Source organism: Sinocyclocheilus rhinocerous, unplaced genomic scaffold, assembly GCF_001515625.1.
Source record: "Sinocyclocheilus rhinocerous isolate Xijiao unplaced genomic scaffold, SAMN03320098_v1.1 scaffold478, whole genome shotgun sequence".
Classification (NCBI taxonomy): domain Eukaryota; kingdom Metazoa; phylum Chordata; class Actinopteri; order Cypriniformes; family Cyprinidae; genus Sinocyclocheilus; species Sinocyclocheilus rhinocerous.
In genome coordinates, this window is record NW_015651483.1 from 1298101 (window position 1) to 1312827 (window position 14727).

Below are 14727 nucleotides of genomic sequence, written 5' to 3' on the forward strand. Positions count from 1 at the left end.
CACACACACACACACTCTCACACACTCTCTCTCTCTCTCAAGCTCTGAATGAAAGTATATACTGGCCTCACACTTTGACTTTTTTCAGCTATATTGGACTTGTTGGTGAAAATCTGTGATTTTTCCTTTGTTTAAGCCTTGAATTGAACGCGATTTCAGGATTCTGAAATATTTAACATGGTTTTTATCTGGTGTTTTTAGCATCCTTAAAGTCAAACCATGTGCACATTCATCAGTCAACATCATAGCTGAGCATTTTCTCCTTAAACCTGCAGGCTACCAAAGACAGTCTCAAAAAACAGCCTGTTACCATCACAAACATGCCAATCCCGTAAACATGTAGGGTGGGGCTTTTTATATCATTAGTAAAGTGTTTCTGCATAAAAAAAGCTGTGGTCACAATAGACTTTGGGCATGCAAAATATCTACAGACACAGCAATGGTCATAATATGAAGTCATGCTTCTGCAGTGTCTTAAAAAAAAAAAAAACCTAATTCAACATATAATACATTCAAAATGTTAAAAAAATCATTCTAAGCCACTTTACTACAATACTGTAATCCTGCAGATTTAAAGTTTGTGTTCCTCTAATTCAGCTAAGAGCTCGGCGCTGATCTTCAATTGGTCACAATGCAAAACTATCCTCATATGGGTTTGCGTTTCCAGTCTCTCGCATTCGCGTGCGTATGTCAATGAAACAAAAAGTGAGTGTGACTGCACCTTAAGGATGTTGATTTTGGGAAGGTAGCTTTTTGAGATGGTGAACAGGAACATGGTTTGTGTAAAATTAACAACACATTATTAGCGCTTTGTTTATCACGCCAATGGCTGATGATACAGTTACCGTTATGTGACGTTGTAGAGAGTGATGTATAAAATGCATTACCATTCAGATAGAAGGACTTAAACCTGTATAATTTACTCTACAGTACCTCTTCATTGGAATCAGTGTCTGTTGCAAACATACATGACTAAGATAATATTGCCATTTGCCATTTACGACTACAGTTAACCCATTGAAAAAGGATCAGGTCTGAGCTGGTGTGATTGAGTGGAGGCGGGACTAATTTGCATATTCATTGGTCTGCATTGCATATATTAAAAGAGATATGGGTGTAGAGTTATATTCAAGCCATAATATTCCAATTATTTTCATGGGAAAAAAAAAACATTTAAAAATGTAATTTTGATGATCAAAATCTGATTTAAGGGATAAAATTATTAACTGCAGAGGGACATTCTGTGCTATTCCTCGGTCACTAATCCAATGGACTAGTTTGTGACATGTTTGTGGCATTTGTTCATACTAGCTCAAGTGCATGATGTACATTTTTTAGTTTACAAATTCACTCAAATTATATGTTTGTATAAATATTGGTCAATGACAAATTAGAGTGTCGATAATAAAGAAAATGTTGTCAAAATGTTGTCAAATCTTTCTGCATACCACAGACTGACTATTGAATCAAGACTATAAACTTTAAAACAGCACAATTCACATGGTTGAGGGACAGTGGAGTATTAATCAGTATTTGTTATTGGATACGTGAAAAATAAAGTGTGTCATTGATTAAGAAAATAAAATGTAGTTTAACAAAAAGTTTTCAAAATTTACTCTTGCATTGTAAATATTGGATTGCATTTTACAAGAAAATACAACTTCAGTCTTTCTGCTTCAAAATTTCATGTTAAATTCATTGTGTTACTTGCCATTTGTTTGTTCTTTGTAATGAATTGTGAAATTTATTAGCAATTTCTATCTGCAAATTATTCTACACATTTTTTTCAGTGTGTGTTCAAGTTGGTTTCATATGGTTTTGAAAAACATTTATATAGTTTTCAAAAGTTTCAATTTAATGATGCTTAAATGTCATGTGGTGTAACCATCAAGTAAAAAATTATGCTTTTTTAAAGTTTTTAAATCTATTCTTCAAAGTAAACAAGTATTTTTGTATGAATATTATGAATGAATTAATGAATTAATTAATTTATTCATTCATTAATATTCAGTTTTTGGTTAGTTGCACCATTTGACATATTACTACCTGAACTAACCTTTACTTGTTATAAAAATATATATTAAAAAATCATATGCTTTAAGAGATTTATTGACCTTGATACACAATTTCTGATATCATTTCCCATTTTTTTTTTTTTTTTTTTGAATGCTGGTATGTAATTGAATAATTATTGACACAATTATATAAAATAATTACATTTTATTTTAAATTGGATTTATTTAATAATTGTATAATTATAATTGTATGAATTAATACATTTGACTGCAAAAATCTCTGCGGATTAATCAGTTTACTTAATTGCATGTTGGCCTAATTTAAATGAATGTCAATATTTTGGTGATGAGCTGATGATAACTCTTTAGTGTTATGAGGAGAGGCTCTTCTTACGAGCTTGACTCATGTATTCTGGATATTTACACCGATAACGGTTTTCAAGGACATGTTGCGAGTTGGTCTATGATAGCAGTACTACACCTGGCACACCTGCCTAAGAACACTGGACCTGATAACACACTCTCTGATACACTCCTTCGCCAAGGCTAATCCATTTTTAATTGGATCAGGAACATTTTTAAGCTGTAACCTTGAGGCAGGAGGAGTATGGAGGTCTTGTAGTTGCTATATTGTGCTGAAATGGGTGCAGAGGCTTTTGAATCTTGGCTGAGTTTAGCACAATGCACTTAGTGTATATTAGATTATTTTTCCAACAGCAAATGCTGCTCTGAATTGTGTGTTGAATCTTAAATAGTCAAGTGTAAGTCCTGGTAGGCTGGTGGTTAAGGCAATGAGCAGGTCAAACACATGTTCTAAACATAGGTTCAAAACAATTCTTTGAACTAGATTTACTAAAAACCCATTTTGTCACCAACACAGTAGGTGTTACAACTTGAGTGTGTTTGTCTAAGAAAAACTTGCTTTCATAATGCTAGGGTGTTGTGGGTGGTTGCTAAGGTGTTCAAAGTGGTGTTTAGCATGTTGATATGCAGTTGCTCTGGGCTATTGCTATGGAGTTTCTTACTGACTGACATCAAGAGTCCACCTGTAGAGTCCAATTGCTTAGAAATAGCATAGTTACCCACACAACTTTACATATTCATATCTGAAGCATAAAAAGCATAGCACCAAAGTTCATTGCTTATGGATATGGGGTTGCTGAGCACTCGAAATAGTGATAGTTGCTTTAGCAAGTACTAACTAGTAATCCTTATTTGTTTGAGGGTGGTTTACCCAGTAATGTATTCAGTTATATTACAGAAATATACTGTATTTTCTGGGAAACTAAGCACTGGGTCAGAATTGCATTATTGAGAGGGGAAAAAAACACAAATAAATCACACTGGTGTATTAGACACATTTTATTATTACACTCAGAAATAATGTAAAATACATTAAGAAATTAGTCAAATACGGTAAATAAAACAAAACTTTCACAAGCATTATAAATACTATAAAAATATTTTAATTCCTCTCGCTATACACATAAACATACATTTTTATTATTCTTTATAAACAACATTTGTTATAAATGCTAAGCCTGAACAAAACTAGCAGCTCTTAAAGTTATAGTTTCTGTCATTTTCTCACTGACTTTCTTCTGTGTAACACAAAATAAAATATGTTGAAGAATGTTTCGACTGCTTTTTCCCATACAATGAAAGTCAGTGGGGTGCAAAACAACACTGAACCCCATTGATTTTTATTGTATCTTTTCATAATACTGTATTGCTTTCTCTGGTGAAAAAGTTATCTCATCTGAATCAGGAGAGTCGTGCACAGGTCAAGCACATTTAGAAGCGAAAACAGTTCTAAACTCAAAAGGATTTTGATGTGAGAGGGCCACATCGGGATGGACTTTTTCACCGGAGAAAGAGTTATAGTTTGATGAAGAAACAAACTCATCTACATCTTGGATGGCCTGAGCATGAACAGTGATCCAGCTGCATATAACATGATGTGGTGTGTGTCGTGTGCTGGGCAGGGATCGGCTTGCAGTCATCTCATTCTGCGTCTCAGGGGCTTTGTCAAGGTTCATCACGGGGTTACCCTGACAACACTAGTGGGGCCTCATGCCAGATATATCACCATAATGAAAAGGTTAGAGTTTCATAACTCAAGGGACTCTCTTGTCCAATTGCGTTTCAGTGCTTTGTCCCGTACCCCTCTTTAAAGCATTCTGGGATTTATTCTGTGGTTGATAAACATGAGATTGTGTGTTTGTGTGTGTCTCACCCCGGGAAGCCTATCATATCTACTGAGGGTCATGACAAAAACCTATTATTATATTTCATCACGGTAACCTCACAGGCTCTTTTCTTGTTGTTTTGCAAGAGGACACGTCTTAGCAGACAACAGCAGGAAGTTAATCACACACTGATACAAATTACTCTGTAACAGATGCAATGGATGCCAAAAGAGGGGGTTGTCGCTGTTATCACGCACGGATTGTCTGAGGTCGTCATGTAAAGATGTTTTAGGATTCTTGAGATGTTTCCAGGCCATAGCTAATTTAATGCCACAATCAGCACAGATTGCATGTTCGTGTGTTGAATGTCAGGTATGTGTTTGTGACATGCTTTTGATCCCGCTCTCTTTCTCTTTTCTCTTCCTTCTCTTCATGCATTGCCTTGTGTGGAATCAGTCGGATCAGGTTAGTGTTTTAAATCATTCTCTCTGTTCCCAGATGGACCCGTCTCTCTCTCTTCTGTGTGATTTATTCGTCCCAATTGATTCCCATTCAGCGATGTGCTGCCTCAGAAATAGAAGCATTCGTCTCCTATTTTTTTTGTGTTTTTTTTTTGTCTGTCGTAAACCTGGCTATATGATATGCTGTATCATCATAAAACTCCTTTTCAAGTATCATTTATAGGGAAGTCTGAGTTATTTTCAAAGCAGGTGTCACTTTTAGAAAAGTGCTGTGTGAACAGGAGTCATTGAATGAAATAACCTGGTGATATTTCATTTTACCAACTCCATGTTTATAGAAGGTTTCTTTCATCAAAACAGTGTTTATTTACCAAAACAATGTGATCAATGTGAATTTAAAATCTCTTTTACCCAAATAATGTATTTAAGTTTTAATTTTGTTTTATTATTTAAGTAAATAAGTAAGTAAATATGTAATTAAATAAGTAAATAAATAAATAAATCAAGGGTGCATTAAACTGATTGAAAATGATAGTGAAAACTATTCAATTTAAAAAACAAATGCTGTTCTTTTGAACTTTCTAGTTCAAAGAATCCTGATTTCCCCAAAAAATATTAAGCAGCACAACTGTTTTCAGCATATATGCTGTGAAAACAGTTGTGCTGCTTAATATTTATATATATTAATAATAAATGTTTCTTGAGCAGCAAATCAGCATATTAGAATGATTTCTGAAGAATCATGTGAAACGTAAGACTGGAGTAATGATGGTGAAAGTTCAGTATTTTCTCTGGTGAAAAAGTTATCTCATCTGAATCAGGAGAGTCGTGCACAGGTCAAGCACATTTAGAAGCGAAAACAGTTCTAAACTCAAAAGGATTTTGATGTGAGAGGGCCACATCGGGATGGACTTTTTCACCGGAGAAAGAGTTATAGTTTGATGAAGAAACAAACTCATCTACATCTTGGATGGCCTGAGCATGAACATTCCTCTGAGACGCCAGAATAAAGTGAGTTTTTCCTCCCACAGATTGAATATTCATCTCCATGTTCAGCGTTCGATATCTGCTAGGACTCCATAACCCAGTCTATAGGAAGCTTAGGGAGACGCAAGACGTGTTATGCATCAAAAACGACACAGTACTGTAATGGTTTGGGTGTGTGTGTGTGTTAACTAGGTTAAAGCCTGAATCAATGGAAGAGACTCTATGACTGCTGACTGTGAACTCTCATGAAAGAAAGCCAAAAGTGAAACAGATGACAAAAGCCAAATGAAACAATAGCTAGGAGATCTGCTACTTGGATATACATGGATTACATTATCAGTACACTAACGTTCTCTGTTTTGCCCTCATCGCTTTTTGAGGTCATTTTGACCTTTAAATATAGCCATATTTCTGTGCATTAGTGAGATACGGGACTAATTATATGTATGTGTCTGAAGTCCCTCATCAGCTGAGGGTCAGTACATTCATCAGCATCTCCCATGATGCCTCTCATTTACTGACACACGTTTTGCATTTTAAAGTTTCATAGATTATATGTATGTACATATTTCTCCAAGGAATACACGCACAGCTTCGTACATGTTTAATTTATCATGCAGCGATGCAGAGAAGCAAGGAAACATTGTCATATTACAGTAATGTTGTGTCATTTACATATGTATGAACTGTAAATGGCTTTTGCAGTGATATGATTACTTAAGAGTTTACAATATGCAGCATTTGTCACAAACCCAATAGCTGCAGCCTCTTTCTCCCTCTCCCTCTTAGTCGGTGCATGTGCGTTTTGTGTCTGTTCCTCATCTCTTTCTCCTGCTGTTCTGTGGTTTAATGAAATGTGCCCAGTGAGCACAGTATGAACGCCAGAGGAAATGGGGGAAAAGCAAGGGATAGGAATAGGATAAGTGGAGATGATCTGGGGTGATTAGACCTGCTTCTCAGTGGGGTGGTCAGTGGGATTTGTGTGTGTGTGTGTGTGTGTGTGTGATTTTTGTACAATCTGTGAAATTGGTTGGTGAAGGACACAGAACTTCTGTAACCTGCCTAAATATTGTCTTATATTACTGTCCAAAGGAAACAGAAAGTTATATTCACAATATAAACTGAAATAAAATAAAAAAAAACTGTTAAATGTTTCTATTTTGTTATTCAATACAATTGTTATAATCGATTTGAAAAGTTGAAGTCAAAAAACTGTCAAAGATCATAAAGGAATTTGGCTCCCAGAGGCAGTTTTGATGTCACTGGTTCAGGTACATTTTTAAAGAGACAGTCTGCCTCTCCTATTGCAGTTGAAGTGAATGGAGTCTCTGCCTAATGAGATATAGATTAAAACGCAAACTAATTAAAATACCCATTAAAAGTTTGGGAAGATGCTGCCCATGCTGAAGAAGGAAAGAGAGAAAGTGATTGAGAGAGAAAGAGTGATGCCTGCCAATAATCAGCCACAGGTCTAAGATTATTTATTTATTTATTGTCTCATTTTTTTCTCTGCCATTTAAAAAAGGGAGAGAAATAACATTCATGACAGTCCCACTAAACTTGAGTTTCAACCTCAGACATGCCCAGGTCAGAAATTGAGCATTTTTTTCATATGAATACAATGCAATGCAATGCAATGCAATGCAACAAACAAAACAAAACAAAACAAAACAAAACAAAACAAAAAACAATGGGTATGCATCATGGGTAAATGCATCACTATAAATGATGAAAATTAGCTGTTACCATTTCAGCATCATCAAAATAAGTGTACAGTAAATCTTGAATGTTAAAATCTCAAAAATGCTTTAATCAGTGGTACTGTGCAGATTTTCAAATATGGCAAAAATTTGTACAACTTTGTTTGCCTGTGCAAAACTCACCACTAAATAATGTTGTTCTGGGTGCTTGGATATGCAGTTGCTAAGGTGTTCTCAGTTAATATGGTGTTTTCTAAGGCATTACTATGGTTTCCTATGTAAGTGACATTTGAAACCCTTCTATAATAGATATATTCTTCTACGCCCAACATTTTAAATGCTCTAATATGTACATGACACACACACATGCACAACTACACCTCACGCAACTAATTACCGAATCTGTGAGGTCTGGTTCACCTGCGATATCAAATGGGTTCTCTATGCTTATTTCACAGTGGAATTTTTGCCGTATAGATTTGAATATGCAAATGAGGTAGCATGCATGATTAATGAGGCATTCCATAATGCAGATGGAACCCCCAAGAGCCGGCGAGGAGTATTACTCTACATTACACGTTCATGGAGCAGAATGGAGCTGATTTCTATGGTAATGCAAGCAACTAATCCTGTTCATTTCTTGAAGATACTTCAGCTGTTCCATTGCATCTTAAAGTCATCCTCATCGCCATCACTCCTAACACAAATAGCAGATTCAATTATACTGGTTTCTATTAACTAACCTTCAACAATGTGGACCATCAAAGAGGATTAGGTTCTCATGTGCCTCAATAATTGGCTCCTGTGTTTGTGTCTAGGACAACGGGGAGCGCTGGGACCTATCCACGCATAGAGATAATGATCAGCTGTACCATATAGACAGATGCATAGAAAGAAAAGAGAGAGAAATAATGTGAATCTCTGGACTTCGCTGTCCAAACTTCCTATAAACATTGAGCTAAACTCAAACTCTCTCTTTCTCGATCTGAACTGTGTTGCAATCAATGCTTCCACTTTCACTGAGGCACCAATTAAGGCCACACTGGATCAATCCATATTTTTTCCCTCATTTTGGTGAAAATCAGTGGGCTGCTCCAGATCAATGGTCACTGTGCTGAAGAAGAAAGATGGATTTGAGTTTTTTCACTGCACTCCAGCTCTAATTGATCTGCAGGATGAAATGCTTAGGCCACATATGATGTTGGCATGTCCATTCTTACTATTTTGAGACCAGATGATACAGTTCCTACATGGTTCTTTAAACTCTTGCTCATACTGGGAGAAAGATTGCAGGGTACAATTCAGGGATTGTAGAACCAAGGAGGTCTATAATACATGGAGAAATCTGTCTGTTAACATTCATTTCAGAATTCATTTCAGTTAAAAGAGTATGTAATATAGTACACTATATTGTAGTATGTGAAATTCAGCACTTTGAATGAGCATCCAAATACAAATGATTGCACAAATGCAGTGCATACTCTTAACAGTTTGTGATTTCAGACACATCTTAAGGGTTTGTTCCAATCTCTAGTGTGCTTTTTTGTCTATTGGTGCATAGTGGTGGCCAAAAATTATTAGAACACTAGTATTTTCACCAGCTAAAAAAATGGTTTAAGTCAGTTATTTCTATCTTTTGCTGTTTGCAGGTAGGTTTCTTGAAGCATCTTGGAGACGATGCCACAGTTCTTCTGGATTTAGTCTGTCTCAGTTTGTTCTGTTTCTTCGTGCATGATGATCAGATCAGATCTCTGTGTGGAGCACTGGCTGTTGTCAGACTCCTTGAACAAATACTAGTGTTCTAATAATTTTGGCTACCACTGTATTAAAAATTAACAAAATGTAATTTTAAAATAACATGAATTGTTATAAATTGTTCACTTTTTGCGTACATATATATGAAATGTTGATGTGCATTCCAAATAAAGACCAAATAAATGGAATTGAATAATCATGATCAGGAGAATGCGTGTTAATTTTACAGCCCTAGTACCTGAATATGTGTTTTTCTTTCTGTAGTTACAGATGCTTTCCACTTATACCAAAGAGCAGTTGCTGCAGATAGCGGAAAAGTATAATATTAAAATTGCTCCGAGGCATAGGACGTTAAAATAAACTTTGTGTAATGTCTTAAAAGGCAATCTCGTTGAGTTGGGCATTTTAAAAGGGCCCGTAGATACTTCCATTGTGGAAGAGGCGAGTGAGCAGTCGGAAGGTGCACTCGCTGTTAGATTAAAAGAGCTGGCTTTAGCAGAGAAACAAATAGACTTCGAAACGGCGAAATTGGAATTGAGAAAACGTGAAATGGATCATGACTTTGCCTTAAGGAAGATTGAGTTAGAATTGAGTGCTAAAGCTGCCTCCGCATCTAGTGAATTTGACGTCGGCCGAAGTCGGAGGATGGGTCCTCCTTTTTGTGAAAAGGATATAGAAAAATATTTCTGTCATTTTGAAAGGGGTCGCTACGTCATTAAATATTAACTTAATAATAAATATCCCCTGTTAAAACGAGCCTGTGCCTGCCTCCGCCTTTATGTTATGTTGAGGACATAACAACTGTATATATCCACAATGGTTATATGTCACCCAGACTCATCGGAAAAACATGCTTGTGGCGTCATTTCTGCAAAATGATGTTGCTTCATGCATCTTTTGCAACACTTTCAAAGTGAAATGTCCAGTGAGTGGTGCTAAAAGGGCTTTATCGTGTTTGAAAGTACTGAACCACCTACAATAAACCCTAACCTAAACCTAACTGATAGTGTTAACAAAAGCAAACTTGGTAAAAACCCATCATTGAAGCAACCATGCCATTTCAGTCTGCTTCTACAAGTCACTTTTGTTGTACCACATAACAAGTGCAATGTTGTACCAGGTGTGCCACCGAGCAAGTTTACGATGTCAGAAAAGCCATACATATGGAGTGGGTTATGTGATGCAAATGTCAAAATGTATTAGTTTACAAATTATTGCAATTGTAAACTTCACAGTGTGAAAAGGCATAAAGTTGTTGGTGTTTTACTATCTACTAGTGTTAATTTCAGCAGGAAACTTTATTGTATTGTATAGGAATTTTGGGTATATACTGTACCATGACACCTTTGTTTTTGGCCATAAGGCATAACAATTTTGCTGGCCACTGTTTGAAATGGACTTTAAACTTATGAAGCTTCAGTATGTTGTTTACCTAGACAGCGAGTTGGAACAGAGCTTAAGAGTGTAGTTGAATAAAAGCATACATTCAAATTCAAAGAAAACCAACACTGTCTTGACCTTGCTGTTGCAGTAACACCCCCCGCTGGTTCATGTCTATCTGTCATTTGTACACGCATCTGCTGTGTGTGCTTACTACTGTTTACATCCGCTCATTCTGTGTTTGTTTACCTTTTTTGCATCAGAAACAATCATTGCGGAGATGGGGCAAGGCATTAATTATATGCAAATATATGAAAATTACTGTGACTCACAACTCGGCTCGTATTAGTCCTATGCAAATGATGTTTGCTAAACACGAATCTTGGCATGGCTTGTGCTGAAACGTTATTCCCACCCCCACAAACCCTCTTTTCCGCTAACCACACAAACCATTGTCATATCCCCCATCCTCATTAAATATGAGTCTCTAAACCAAAAATGCTCCCCCATCCATTCCATTGTCTTGCTTAGGATTTGGCCATTTCAGCCGAATGTTTGAAGGATGTCTAGAAAGCAGAATTCCTCACTTGCGGAGGTTCTCTTCATGCTCATTTTGATTTAATTGAACGAGAAAAGAATAAGTGGGATAAAAAGAGACTTTGATAACAGAATAAGGCACGGTCAGACGGTGGCAGGAAGAGTGTGTTTCCTCCACTCATTATCATTTGGAAAGATGAGGATGGCTTTGTCTCATTCCAGTCTAAATTCCCTTTCTTGGGTCTTCTCCTCTAGGAAAGATTGGAACGTCATGGGGTAGGCATGACTTCAAAGGGGAAAGGATGCGTCTTTGGATGTGTGGGAGATTTTGGGGGGTTTAGGAATTGCTGGTAGGCAATATGCACTGTGCCATGCCATGGATGATAGAGATCCACACTATAAGAGGGACGTTAGGTCAGTAGATATCTGTAAATGAATATGAGTCCATCCTTTGCTGAAAGACAGGCATATGATAGACAAATAAATGTTGCAAGTTTACATCACTGAACAGTATTTTTATGAGGTGAATCTTTCAATATTATTGTAGTTAAAAGGTCCTGCTAATAATCTCAGTTTTAGACATGCCCAATGGTCAGAAATTGGATGTATGGTTTTGAATAATATAATGATGTATAAAAAATAAATAAATACTATTATAATAGTATTTATTATTATTATTATTATTATTATTATTATTATACACCATTCCAGCATAATGTGAAATATGTGGGATTTTTTTAGTCATTATTTTAAAAAAAAAAATTTGTTTGTTAGGCACTTTTTTTTTTCTTTCTTTCTTTGCATTTTTATTATCTTCTAATAAGGACCATTTATTTATTTCATCTTTTGAATGTATTAATAATAATAATAATAATAGTAAATAAGTCTGTCTGTTTGCTTGTTCTTTTGAATTTTATTATTATTATTATTATTTTACAGTTCCAGCAAAATGTGAAATATGTGGGTTTTTCAAATCCTCATTTGTAAATATATTTGAGCTTATTTGGTACTTTTTCCATTTTTTTTATTGTCTTGTATTAGTTTAATGGCGAGTTCGCACTGTACGATTTTAGCCCCGATTTTCACTCGCCGACAGGTTTTGTGCAACTTCAACTTCATGCAATTCCTGCACAATGTTTTGTTTTGTGGGGGGCATTTATATTGTATTTTATTCATTTGGTAGACACTTTTTCCCCATTTATTTAAGTTGGTTATATTTGTTAAGTTTAGTAAATATATTTAAAAAGATTGATTGATTGATTGATTGATTAAAAAGTGTTTTTCAAATGATGAAAAACACTCAGGACTTTACTATAAAGGGGGGCTTAATAATCCCTAATGCAACCCATGCATGAAAATGTTCTGTGCATCCCTAAATCTTTAATTATAAATGTATGTTTATGTGTTTTAGCGTTTGTGTAAGTATCTTAGTGCATGTCTAGAGCAGGATCTTGGCTCTCTTAGAAAAACTGAATGTAGAATGCAAGAAACTGTTTACCTTTGCCCTTTGGTTCCCCCGCTCCCTCTCCCCGGGTTTGCTGCAAAGCTTTGAGCTCACGTAATACCGGAGTATTGTTCTCAGAGACAGCGAACTGAGCTAAAAGAGCATTCCTGACTTGAGACAAAACTGTGATTTGTTAGCTCGTCTCAGGCAGGTCATTTCTGCGGGGTGTACGAGACACCGGGACACTGTGTGTGCGAGTGTAATGAGTGTATGTGTGTGACAGGTAGCTCAGAGTTTAATAGTGACACTTGCACTAAAACACAGAACTTGCCTGAAGCACAGCCTGCAGCTACATGCCACGCTAGCACCGCATGCACACACACGCACACACAGTCTATTCTTATCCAGCCTCACGTAGCCACTGTAAATGCATTGAGACAGTACAGTGCATTGTCATACTCCACCTGCACAGCAAAAAGTGTTCTTCTATTGTTTTGTAACTGATCAGGACTGGCAAGATACAAGCCCAGGTTAGAGAAAGAGAGTGTGAGAGAGCAATGCCGTGTGAGAGTGTGAATCTGTGTCTGTGGGTAGACGGGTAGGTGGGTGTCTGTGTGAATAATTGATGTTATGAGAATTGTGTTGTGTTGCTGTGGAGTCTCTGTCACTCATTGCTGTCAACAGCTCTGAATCAAAACAGATGCCAACTTGACAACTTCCTCTAGGGTCTCCCCTTCTGCCACACTATACACACACGAGAGAGACAGAGACACAGCAGCAATGGTAACGGAAAGAGACTGAACTCTTTCAGACATTAAAATCACTGACTTGTCCCCTCTGTCTGTTTGATTATGTACATTGGTGAGTTTATTTGCCTTGGGACCTGATATACACACTCTTTCAACTGACTACTGCCACTTATGTGTGTGCGATACAGGGAGAGTGAATGCATGTATGAGGAGTTGTGTGTGTGTGTGTGCAGTGCGAGCAGTCCCTGAGTTGTGAAAGTGCCTCCTCACAGCTGGTTTTATGGACAGTTTTTAGAACAGTCCATTCTAATGGTTTTGCCCTGAAATTAAAATTACTGTCAAATGTTTTCTGATTCACAAATTTGATTGATTGATTGATTGCCCTTTTGTTGATTTGCAAGAAGGATTTTAGTAGTTTCTTAGTAGGCACAGAAATATACTAATAAATATTAACAATAATGTTTAGTTAAGTACAACAGCAATAATAATAATAATAATAATAATCTTCAAATAATATTTGCCAATTTAAATGATTTTTCATTGTTTGGTAGTAAACAACCAACAATTTACAATATAATTTACAGTTTTGTCAATGTTTAAGGATGTTTATTATTATTATTAGTAGTAGTAGTAGTAGTAGTAGTAGTAGGAGTAGTAGTATTAGTGTTGTTGTTAACTATACAAAGTTATCAGAAAATGTGAAATAGCTTTTTTATTATTTAATTTGTTTGGCATTTGTTTTTTTGTTCATTCACTTTTAATAATAATAATAATTATTATTATTATTATGTAGCGAATCAGCTCATGGGGAAATATGAATAATTAATCATAACTAGTTATAATTAATTATAAATATTTAGATCCGCTGTAGATATTTACTTGACCTCTCAGGGTCAACTGTCTGTCAATTCTAAGAACGTTAATTTCCTGGTTAAGGGAAATAACTTTCTAGTAGTAGTAGTAGTAGTAGTAGTAGGAGTATTAGTATTAGTGTTGTTGTTAACTATACAAAGTTATCAGAAAATGTGAAATAGCTTTTTTATTATTTAATTTGTTTGGCATTTGTTTTTTTGTTCATTCACTTTTAATAATAATAATAATTATTATTATTATTATGTAGCGAATCAGCTCATGGGGAAATATGAATAATTAATCATAACTAGTTATAATTAATTATAAATATTTAGATCCGCTGTAGATATTTACTTGACCTCTCAGGGTCAACTGTCTGTCAATTCTAAGAACGTTAATTTCCTGGTTAAGGGAAATAACTTTCTTACTGTACAACTCTACACAGAGCCTGCAGCATAAATCTGCATGATTAGGGACGCCAGTTATGAGTAAACAATGAACAACGTCAAGTGTGATACAAATAAATGACTTTATTAACTACATAAACACTTAAACTAGTCTAACATACACATAAACACTTAAACTGGTCTAACATACACACAAACACTTAAACTGGTCTAACATACACACAAACACTTAAACTGGTCTAACATACACA

General features: G+C 35.7%; 1 protein-coding gene across 1 annotated transcript in view; it reads left to right on the forward strand.

Moving 5' to 3' along the window:
• Positions 1 to 14727, forward strand: part of LOC107712876 (disabled homolog 1-like) — a 457572-nt gene that overhangs the window by 205328 nt on the left and 237517 nt on the right. Inside the window, exon 4 of the mRNA XM_016518249.1 lies at positions 4661 to 4669. The gene's annotated coding sequence lies outside the window, so the exon portion shown is untranslated. The remainder of the gene's footprint in view (positions 1 to 4660; positions 4670 to 14727) is intronic.